Below are 12,070 nucleotides of genomic sequence, written 5' to 3'. Positions count from 1 at the left end.
GTGAGTCCCACGGCAGCGCATTAAGACCACCGCGAAATCACTGAACTCGTAATATCACAGGTAAGCCAACTCGGAAGTGGCCATTATTCTTAATATTTGTCCCGTTACCAACGTGTACGTGTGAGAAACTGCGAAATGGGACGAAACAACTCGATCGGAAATGAACAAACATAAAGTTCACCGACGAATTCCCACACACATTGACATATTCGGACGACGTGAGAATCTTGCCGTTACACCGACCGCTCTGAAAAAAAGCGCCTGACCGCCGTTATTATGCCCTCCGGAGTAGTGGCGCGGTGTCTCGGACGAGGGCTACGAGGATGACCGCGCGACCAGCAGTCATAAACACGCGAGGGTAGCTATTAAACAACCAGCAGCAGTGGATCCCACACACGCATATATATTATTATTATTATGTGCTGGCGCGCGTGTAACGCGACAACGAGTGAGAGAGACGGGAGTTAATAAAAGTGTAAATGGTATACGCCGTCCGCATGGGGGAGGGCGATACTGTCAACGACAGCGGCATTAGTGGACAACAATAATGTGGGGTGTTAAGAATTTTGGCGCGCGAATTTATCTTCTACCCCTGTCACATGTCTCTGGCACCGTGAAATTCGAAAACTGGACTTGGAGGCTACGGCAATTTGAATATGAATGGTGGTTATCGCGACCGGCCAAGTCCGTATTAGATTTTCGTGGGGGCATTATTATCGTTATTTTTTTCTTCGTTTCCATTAAATCGCTTCCAGACCACCGAATCGTTCGAGACGGGGCCGAGGCGCCGTTCCAGTGAAAGCGCCACCGAACTTGTATTGTTTCTACACAGTTCACTTTTTACTCGAGATTGTGGCCAATTTCCGACACACGGACACAACGTGCAAGTCACGTTCGTGTGCCAGTGGGTGGTCGGCTGGTCGGACCGTTGTCAGGTGTACGTTGGTGTCGACTGACGTCGGATGGCTGCAGACTGGTGCAGTCATCGAGAGGCGCTAAACGGCACACAATAGGAGATAACGTACAGTGGCGACGGCAGTGTTGGCGTTTTGTTCAAATGCCATCTTGTCAGACATCTATTACAGTACAGTTTACTACGAGCTGTAACACACTAATGAGCGATGGAATTTTCGAATAGACAACGCTACGTTACTTGTTAGTGTCGTTTAAATACCGCCCGAGGTAAATTTTTAATCGTATACGACGACAAGTGTTTCATCATCACTCGATTAAGGAACACTCGAGAACGTGAAAAATGAAAATATTGTAAAATATATTATGCATTACTGAATCTTAATTTAGCTCGTTATTAATTATAATTATCTGTGACGTCAAAACAATAGATCCGAAGAACCCGTTATATCAAATAGACAGTGAAAAGTTTTAGTTGTTATTGATTAAACGGTTTTTTTTTTATCGTTCGATAAATTCGAATTCGTGGAATATTATTACTATTATTCGCATAATGTCAAATATACATTTTTATAAATAAATTCACATACAAAGAACTATTAGTAAAAGTAGATAACTCGTTTTTGAAAATGAAATATAAAAGACATCTATTAAAATGAAAACCAATTAATTGTGCTTTTATTGTTAACAGAAAATACTTCGACATATTGGATGGCTCGTTTGAAATTTCAAATGGGTATTTCTTACCATATAGAAAATTGAAGATAATAATAAATAATTCATCTTCAAAGTTTGACGGGTTTACTTTTTAATGTCAAAGGTTAATACTCGGCTTAGTTTTTTAGATCACAACAACGGCAGGCCTTTGACTGTCGGTCAATAGGTGCATACGGTAAAACGCAAGAGGTATACGCGTAAGCGCGAGGTGGCAGGTGAGGGCGTCGCAAAGGTCGATCAGACCGCAGTATAACACTGTGTCGCCTGGCAACCGTATACCGGTCACCATGGAGACAGCGATTTATTCGCCGGCCACACGCACGCACCACTGTTCGGGTCAAGTGCACTTGAATCAACTCCCCGCTCATGGTTTCCCCATCGGTTCCTCAACTTTCTCGGGACCACTCGACTTAGTCGTCGTTGCCAATTTCTCTCTCGTTCTCATACCTTATTTTTCATCCCTCGCCCTGTGTGTTCTTGTGTTTTATTTTTTAATAATTCTACTCCCCTCTGACTTTTGTCTAACGTTCATTTTTTTTTTATCCAAGTACCACGTGAATAATATCCTTTTGGTGATCTCGTTGAAAATGTTTTTGGCCGTGTCATTTGTTTCCGAGCTTCGTTATGTATTTATGAGTTTTGGTCAAACAAAAGATGTCGAAGTAGTCCTTTCCTTAAAAGAAATTTGATGACTTGTAATAAAAGTAAATTTAGCGCAATATTGTTTGATGCCGCCAAAAGACAAATACCAACCAAGTATAAAGCCACGTGTACCTTGAAACAAAGAATATATTTTTTCATAAAGATAGTTTTTATTTTCTTTTAACGCATTTTTCTTCTCAAATTTTATAAAATAATATATTTTGAAGACATTTCATTTACTTCTAAATTAACTCTGAGATGTCAAAAGGTTTTAAAATAATTATTAAGAAATGTCAAGATTTTGGTAATTACAAATTAAACATGTTTAATAACCAAAACACAAGATGGGTTAGTGAATGGAAATAATTAACTCAAGTTAAATTAAATAGAAATGCTGATAAGTTAACAAATTATAAATAACAATTTTAACTAGTTAGGTTAAAAGTTAAATCAAAATTTCTCAACTACTTATCGAAGCTCAAAATGATCAACTTCACTCAATTTGAAAAAAAGTTTACTTGATGAATAAGTTTGAGAATCACAGAAAGTATGTTACTTTTTCTTTTTGATTTCGTAATTTGTAAGCAACACTAGCACAACTATAAGTATAACTATTATAACCTACAAGTTCAAAAATTATTCCACCCCACCCGATAAAATCGAATAATTATTGTTATATAAATATATTATTTAGGGTGGGGAAAAAGTCAATTTAGCCCAACTACATTCTAGCACCTATGTTAAATATTTTTAATGAATTTTTCATCATAATCCAATGTATACTTATTAACCATTAAAACATGACTTTATGGTTTATTTATATACATTAACATTGATTATATTTTTAATTAAATCCAGAAAACTATGGCAACATAAATACTTACTCTTCATTTACATTTTGTTACACAGTAGTTCAAAATGCTTTAAAAAATAATTAATTACGATTTCAAACTGTCTTTCGCTATTAATTTATAACATATTTAATTATTCAACAATAACACATTGTACAATAAGTAGAGAGTTATTATTAATTGATAATTAAATTTTTACATATAGTGCTTATTGAAAGCTATCGACTGGGTATTTTTAAATTAATAATTCATTTGTACAATACAATTATTCATCTGTAGAATACATAAAAATTAATTACAATTGACCCGGAGGCACACGTTCTGAACAGCAAAAACTTTTTACTACTGATATACCGAATAAACATATAGTTACGGGACAAGTAGTATGTGACCTGCCAGTGCACTTGAGATTATTGACGAAAAAGATATAAGGTACCTGCATTGTATTAGAGTTCACAGGGAGAGTGCGAAAGCTCTCGAGCAATAGCCTAATTATGACAGGGCACTTGTTTTTGCAGCACAATACGTGACTGCCAACTAAAATGCCCTTGGTCACGTTTTGAGTAATAATTAAACAATGTGCTCAGAGTATAATTGTAATCATGATTGCTCGGTGGTCTCCCTTTGACGACTTACAGTTTACTAGAGAGATGATGAAGCCTTTTTATTTTTTTTATTCTTTCGGGTCACTCGACAACTGACGGAGAACGCTGAATACTAACAGGTCGGTGTCGTTTTAGTTTGACTTGAGCACTTTTGTTGTAATATTCTTTTTGGAAAAGCCAGAACAAAAGGCATCTAAAACTCAAAGGGAAGTTTTTATTATATATTTTTTTATTCATTATTTCTCCTATTAGTTATTATACATTCACACCGAATTTTGTGTACTGTAAGTATTAAGATTTTACAAAAATGCGCCTTATATATTTTCACCTGAGTTAAGACGGATAATATCATGAAATATTTATCTAGCAATAATTGTCGCACAAGTAAACTTGAGTGTTTCCAAATAGTTTCATGAATAGGAATCGTGGAAACTTCCCTTCAGGAAAAGTCTTTTATATCACAGCCGATCTGTATTTGTTTTTTGTCTTCTCAGTCAAAGCCATAATTAGGATCTTGTCCTAGGGGAGGACAATCATAAGATCATTTTGAACAACCCGCTACAAGTTGAAAAAATTGTATCTTTATGGTTCAATGATTTTGTCTCAGACGAGAATCATATTTTCTTTTATACTAATTGTATTTTTATGTTTTCATAAGAGAAAGTTAAATATCATACATATAAATATATTTATAGATATAATAATTACGATTAGGTTGTAAAAATAATAATTACTTAACTTTTCAACTTTTTAATTTAATTTTTATTTTTATTGATATTTTCTACAAAATATATTACTAGGGTTTTCTCCAATAAATAACATCAGTAATAAATAAATATTAATTTTCATTTTTCATTTTTATATTATCTTCTTAAATAATTTACAAGTATTTTTTTAATTATTATAATTGAAAAAGGAACTTGAAAATATGAAGTGCTAGTTGTGATTAAATGCGATGGGATTAGGAGGATAGATTTCCCTATTGACAAATCCTTTTTGACATTTCTGTCAAATTTTCAATATACAGTGTGATATATTTATCGTAAATTTCTCCTAAAATAATAATGGTTTTGATTTTGTTTAATATTATTTATTTCTCAATTTTTAAGTCGTTAAATACTTTTTATATCCACCTTTGAGCCCTTATAAGTATATGAAATTTTTTTTTTTTTTAATGGTAACATATATATTTAACTAAATATTTAGTTAGTTAATTAACTAACTAAATAATTTATTTAATGACCCTACTAAGAAATTAAGTGATTGATAACAATTTTTTTAATCAGTAGTTCATGAGTTATGAATATTTTTATACCTGGATGAAAAGAGTAACGTGGCAAAGTCATGAGTAATTATAATAATAATCACACCTCGTCTTCAGTCTACGTTTAAGTCGAACATTTAAGGTACGAAGCCGTCGTTGTAAAAGAAGAAATAACATGAAGTTACACACCAAAGTATGTTTACACCTTTTACCAAATATTTTTTTAAGGAAAAAAGATGATAGTTGAAAATGATTTGAATTCACTACAACTTGTATTAAAATTGAAAAGTGTGCTAGCTCAAAATTACAAATACTATAATTGTTAATATATCAAAAAAAAAAAAATCAAGTCAAAATTATTGACTGGTAATACTGAAAATCTACCTTGACTAATATTTAACCATCGTAGTACGTTGTCTATTTCAAACAAAAGCAAAAGCCACACGCATACTATCACAATTGTGCATCTAAATAGACGTTTTGTACGGACAAACGTGACTTGCGCTCGATTTTATGCAGCCCACATGAAGTATATACGAAAGAAGGGTCTTTAATATGGTGTGATTTTGACACGTCGTTTTCCATTGCATTGTTTGGCGGACACACAGTCGGTGGATAAAAATCCGTTCACCAAAAAATAAACATTCGCGCTCCTGATCAAATAAGATTTATCGATTTTTCTTTCTTACTTTAAAAGCTCACATAATTATAAGTTTTTCATTTTTAATAATTAAAAAAAATTAACTGAGAAACTTAAAATTTATGAAAACTATTTCTTACCTAACCATATGCAATACAATGTGCATAAAATCACAAATCGTTAGTTGAAGACGGTTCTTTGTAAATTCGAAAAAATATTTCTCATCAATTCTAATGGGGAAAATCATAAAAAAAGGGCTATTTTAGAAACCCCAACATTTTGTTATTTTTTTACATTTATAAACTTTTTTGAAAATAAATGAATTAAAGAAATATTTTTATAAAAATACTTTAGATGTTTTTCTTCAATTTTTTTTGAAAATTCGATTCTTTATCGTCTTAGAAGGGGAAATTCAATATTTGAAAATAAATGAATTAAAGAAATATTTTTATAAAAATACTTTAGATGTTTTTCTTCAATTTTTTTTGAAAATTCGATTCTTTATCGTCTTAGAAGGGGAAATTCAATATATTAATAGTTGCATAGAAAGTTAACTTTTAAAAATGTTTCGAAAAACGTGAATCCTTTAAATTTATCTTAAATTAAATGAAATGTATGTAATTTATTATATTTTGAACAAAAAATTAACCTTTGAACTGTCTTCCTGGTATAAATGGCTGTCTTAGTTGAAAAGTATACAATTTTATTAATAAAAATATACATTGAAAATTTTCAATTTCAACTTTTTACTGCTATGACTTATGAAAAAATGTGAATGTAAGACAATTTTTTTCGTGGAATGGCTTAAATATATAGTTTTTTTTTGGAAAATGTTTGAAAAAGAGGATTTTTATTTCAATAATCTTTCTTAACTTTTGAAAAGGTCCCGGAAAATTGCATCCTTTAAATTTATTTTAAATTAAAAATAATATAATACACAATGTTCCACGATGTCTATATATTTTCATTTGAAAAAACAAAGTTCACACTCTTACAATGCATAAGGGATGAACTTAAAAAGTGTTGTATAGCTCATAATTTGAGAAAAATATATAACTAAAAGTAACTAAAAACATATTCAAACTTATTTATATTTCACATGTATTTGAGTGATTTATAATAGACGGATCTTCTTCCTCGACTAGACTGTACTGGTTGGATTTTTTTAATTTACTGTTTGTTTTTTGATTTTATTTCAAACAATTAAAGTTTTATCTCAATAAAATACATGTCTACGTTTATTACCTACTAGACCTTATAATCGGTGATTTTTAAAAATTATAATCAAGTAGTGAAGTCAGGTTTTGTTTCCAGTGAGCTTCATGGAAAAAAAAACAAAATATTTTACTTTAGTAACTTGATCTATAGAATTTGAAAACTTGTTTTATTTATAATTTTGCTGTGATAAAAGTATAGTACTTCCGTCCGGAACCAATGTGGTTGTATAGGAAGGAACCCCGTGTTTCCTGCGATCACTAAGTACAAACACACATCAATGCAATATGAGAGCCCTGCTAACATTTCTATTGTTTGGCGGCACGTCTCTTCTACGTATACACTCGCTCAGCCCCTTCTTTACAACGTGTCCTGTCGACTTATCTCCACTTGGCATCTAAAACACGTACGGTTTTTAATTGATCTCCCACCCGGCTGCTGGCGTAATATTTTTTTTTATTATACGACTTTCATTTATTTTTTATGCAAAGCAAACAAAAGTATTTTTCCGTTTCAAAGAAAAATCGTTCTGCATACCATTTATTTTTTATTTTTTCAAAATGAAACTCTAATTTGGGTGCAATTAAATTATAATTTTACCAAAACTAATAGAGCGGTTTTTATTTAGCATATTTATAATAGAGCCTGAACAATTTTCTCTCAAATTTCCAAAACGTTAAGGTAAAATTAATATTTGTTATTAGAAAATTTTAAATGTAAATTTTTGCAAGTTATTTAGATATTGCTAAAAAGATTTGAATAATTAATTTTTTTCTAAAAAACTACTTGGCCTACCCCAAGTAGTTGGGATTAAGGCGAGGATGAAGGAGAAGAAAAATTTTTTTCTAGGAAAATAAATACTATTTATTTATTATTGGTTAGTGCAAAAGCCAAAGTCACCGAATTTTTATATATATATTTTTTCTATGTGTAGTAAAATGAATTCATATATTTTGGCATTGCAAACACTGGCGAGTTAAAAAAAAATTAAAATTCAAGTTAGTTTTACTGTTTAACTTGGTTTTTTGTTCACTTACTTAACTGGTAATTTAACGTGAACCCTTGGTCGTGTTATTTTATCATAATAAATAACGTTGATTTTTTTTAATAAGTTAAGTTAGTGTTCAATAATTGAGATTTATAGACTATTTAATATTAAACTAATATGAATAGATTATTTTTTTGAAAAATTTAAAATAAATAATATATTATTTGTCTATGAATTGAACAACAATTACAAATATTTGGGATTTATATTTCTTTTACAAAACAAAAAAATCTACCTCTTTTTACGGACAGCAAAAATTTCTACTAGATAATTGAAGTTAAAAAGTTATATTTTTTATGTAACTGTTATTTTAACTGAGTTTATTGTTAAAATTCAGCAACTTATAACATATAAATTATAACTGAACTTGTTTTTTTTTTTTTTACTAACAGCTTCACAAGTTATAAAAAATGAATAATTCATTTGGAATTGTCTTTTGGTACACCCAGAGAAAAACCTCGATCTATATAATAAATTCATTGTTCAATTTGATAAATATATCATTACTATTGAATCAATGATATATTTATCAATATGATATTTTTTTTTCTTGTCTTGAACAATAATTATTTATAAGAATAGTTATTTTGTTCGTATTAATAAAACATTATCATAAACCCTTGATAAAATTTCTCTTTCAATTTTGATTGAGGTTTTTCTTTGGGTGTATATTTAATATAAATATAAAAATGTTACAAAGAAAGTTAAATTTGTTTCATCGCCTCCGACAGTCAAAACTAATATGATAATTGCTTAAAATTTATTATAGTATCTTGTACAGAATGTATGTTAAATTAATATCATTATAGGAGACTTAATAATATTTTAAGCCCTTTTATGGAGTTTAAAATGAGTTAAAAATCTATTAAGTTGATTTCTATATCTTCAGGATGCCAGTATAGCTATGGGGGGTCATGAGTCCGGACTCCCTATAGACATAAAATCATAGAAGTGGGGGTAGTTTTAGTTGTTAGAGAGGTGGGCATGAACTTATTGTAGGTCCATTGTGCGCACATCCTACCGAATTCGGTTTTTTCACATAAACGTTTCCATCGAATTATTGTTACCATTAATTGAATACCTAACACTGTGTATGTTAAAAGAGTTCTGTTATTCTATTTTGGTGTTATTTTAGGTTTAGATCTTAATGTGGTTAGAGTATCACATTCACACATAATATGAAATTAATTTTCTTCTTTTGATCTATACTTTTTGTACAGTGGTGATTCTGTCACTTTATTGTGAAATGATATTCAGTAAGTTCAGTCAGAGTGCTTATTTGATATCTAGTCATAGATATCATCTTATTTTAATCTAGCACTTACGTTTCCGGATTTCATAGAACCATCTGTATAGATTACAAACCCGATTTTTCTAATCAGGAGGGTTTATATTTCATTCTCTATGTGCACCCAAAGAAAAACCTCAATCAAAATTGAAACAGAAATTTTATCAAGGGTTTATGATAATGTTTTATTAATACGAACAAAATAACTATTCTTATAAATAATTATTGTTCAAGACAAGAAAAAAAAATATCATATTGATAAATATATCATTGATTCAATAGTAATGATATATTTATCAAATTGAACAATGAATTTATTATATAGATCGAGGTTTTTCTCTGGGTGTGTTAAGATCTTAACATTGTATGGGATATTATTTTGGAGAACAGGTTTGTTACAATACGAAATATGTCCCAGTATACTCTGGTTTATCTCTTTTTGTATTTTACCATGTTCTGTGGTGTAGAGCATCGTGGTAAGCATCTGGGCTATCTATAGCTCAGATATCTAAGTTGTATTTGTAGCTTCAACATGAACTTTAACCTCTAAATAAAAAGAGGGTAGTCCAATTAGTGCGCTTCCAATGACACTGTTGTTATGGTTCGTATCATCTCGGTAATGGCCTATAGCAGCCATTCTTTGAATGCATTTAAATTTTTTCCTCATTTTAATAAAAGTTGTTCTGGTTTATCAGACCAAGGCACTATACAAAATCAGGTTTATCACTGAAGTGTATAGTTAATACATAACTCTTGGTTTAAGATTTTAGGTTTTTTACAGAGTTCTGCTGCATGTCCACAATGTATCCATGGCTTTTTTTACTTTTATCTCAATATGTGATTCTCATCTTAGCTTACTTTTTGGGATAATACCCATGTATTCCAAGAATTAAAGCCAATATCTTGTCAATTCAGAATAAACGCGCCAAGACTGTTAAGCCCTGTTCTTCTTCTGATGAACATAACTAACTCTGATTTGTTTAGATTGACAGCTAGGCTATACATATTACACCACATGTTTATAGCGTTCAGTCTCTGCTATCCAAGTGAATAATGTGTGTGGGAATTTACCCATCACTACTATAACTAAGTCATGTTCATAGGTTTGTGTATAAAGATATTTGTATTACTCTTTAATAAGTGAATTTAAAATTAAACACCATAGCAAGGAAGATAGAACCCCTCCTCCTTGTGAACACTCTTGTTTAAAACCGTAATTTATTCAATAAGCCTTTATATTGGCTTTACACATTAATATATATATACATAATTCTTACAAGAATTTATAGAATTGAGAATTATTTGGTGTCCAGTAAGTTAAACTATTACCCTACCCGTAAACTTAACTCCCCCAATGCGATTAAATAAAACGGTCTGCCTCCTTGTATTTCACCCTGCGGCTTCGGACCCCTTTAGCCAATACATTATACATGCTTATTAATCGACGTGAACGGAATACGGTTATATAAAAAAACTACATTATTGAATCTGAACCACAAATAACGCCAATTTGTCTCTGAGTATTTGAATTTAGTAGCACCGAATTCCTTTTATGAGTGCCTAATTACGAGTCCATTGACTACACGAATAGATACTACTCATGTAAAATCAAGAAAAAAGCACTTTGTCCCGCCTTAATAATATTCTCAAGCAAACGGGTACCACACATAATTGGTAAATGACGTCGGCTTATTAACAACTGTTCCACTATCAAGTATGAATTTATAAATTTACGATTTTAATAAACACAATTTAGGTTGTTTTTAAATATTCAAATAGTTAAGATAATTTTTGCGGTTAAAATAAAAATTCAAACAGCAAATCTCTAATACATACGAAATATCTTAATTACTATAAAAATATAATTTTATTCAAACCTCCATCACAACTGCATGATCTGTCGTCAAATTCTTGAATTTTATTTAATCGTCAATTAATGTTTAACGATGTCCTGCAACACAACAAAAACAATAGGAAATTAGTTTGTGTTTCATACAAACGTCTTGAATTTACAGTCTTTAAAATAATAAATCTTTGTCATTCAACTCGTATGTCGATCATGTCATGCGAATATTTCTTTTCAAAATGGAAAAGTAAATGATACTCAGAAGTATTCTTTGGTTACCGAGTAATTTAAATTAATGATACCAACAATGTTATCTACTCGGCAAAATTAAACAAGTTTTACTTGAGATATGTGGACGAACGTGCCGCATTCACGACGTGCAGCATATCCGGAACATTCACACTTATAATGCATAATAGTAATGATATGTATGAGCTGTTGGATAAATGTTTGTTGTAAGGTACAATAGTCAAAGACGATGGCGGTGACGGTAGGTAAGACATAATACGCCGGATGCGTGTGGTCAGTTTGACAAGGAGACGTAGTGGTGACAGTGTTCGGTACGCACCTGAGAAAACATTGACGGAGCCTGTCTCCACACGGGAGTCATGTCCATTTTGGATCCATCAACCACTTTGTTACATTCTGCATCATCCCACGAACGAATATTATTATGATTGTAATATAAAGTATCGAGTGTTGATTGTGGTTGCAGGCCCATGCGGTCAAAATCCGCTTTATATTATTATTATTATTTTTCGTAGTGTGCGTTTTTGCACGTTTTTTTTTTTTGTACATTAAATTATCATTATTATATAAGAAAATAATACCCGATTTATTTGTACAAGAGACTACCAGTTTATTATGCGGTTCCATTCAGCATTACCTTGGCGTTATGTGTTCTATATATTTTAGTGCATGTGACGAGACTCAAAATACGTCACCTGCAGCACTACGCCAGAGGATTTATCCGGATTATTTCAAGTGTAAATTCATACAATATATAACATAAATACCACATTTGAGGATTTTATTTTTCTGT

General features: G+C 31.1%; 1 long non-coding RNA gene across 1 annotated transcript in view; it reads right to left on the bottom strand.

Annotated features, from left to right (window-relative positions):
- Positions 1-8,504, bottom strand: part of LOC126907505 (uncharacterized) — a 131,111-nt gene extending 122,607 nt beyond the window's left edge. The window contains exon 1 of the long non-coding RNA XR_007704549.1: positions 8,352-8,504. This is a non-coding gene — a long non-coding RNA (uncharacterized LOC126907505). The remainder of the gene's footprint in view (positions 1-8,351) is intronic.
- Positions 8,505-12,070: the final 3,566 nt, after the last annotated feature.

This window comes from Daktulosphaira vitifoliae, unplaced genomic scaffold (genome assembly GCF_025091365.1).
Source record: "Daktulosphaira vitifoliae isolate Bord-2020 unplaced genomic scaffold, ASM2509136v1 Scaffold_5, whole genome shotgun sequence".
Lineage (NCBI taxonomy): Eukaryota > Metazoa > Arthropoda > Insecta > Hemiptera > Phylloxeridae > Daktulosphaira > Daktulosphaira vitifoliae.
Note: the sequence above shows the minus strand (reverse complement) of the source record. Positions and strands in the feature narration are given on the sequence as shown.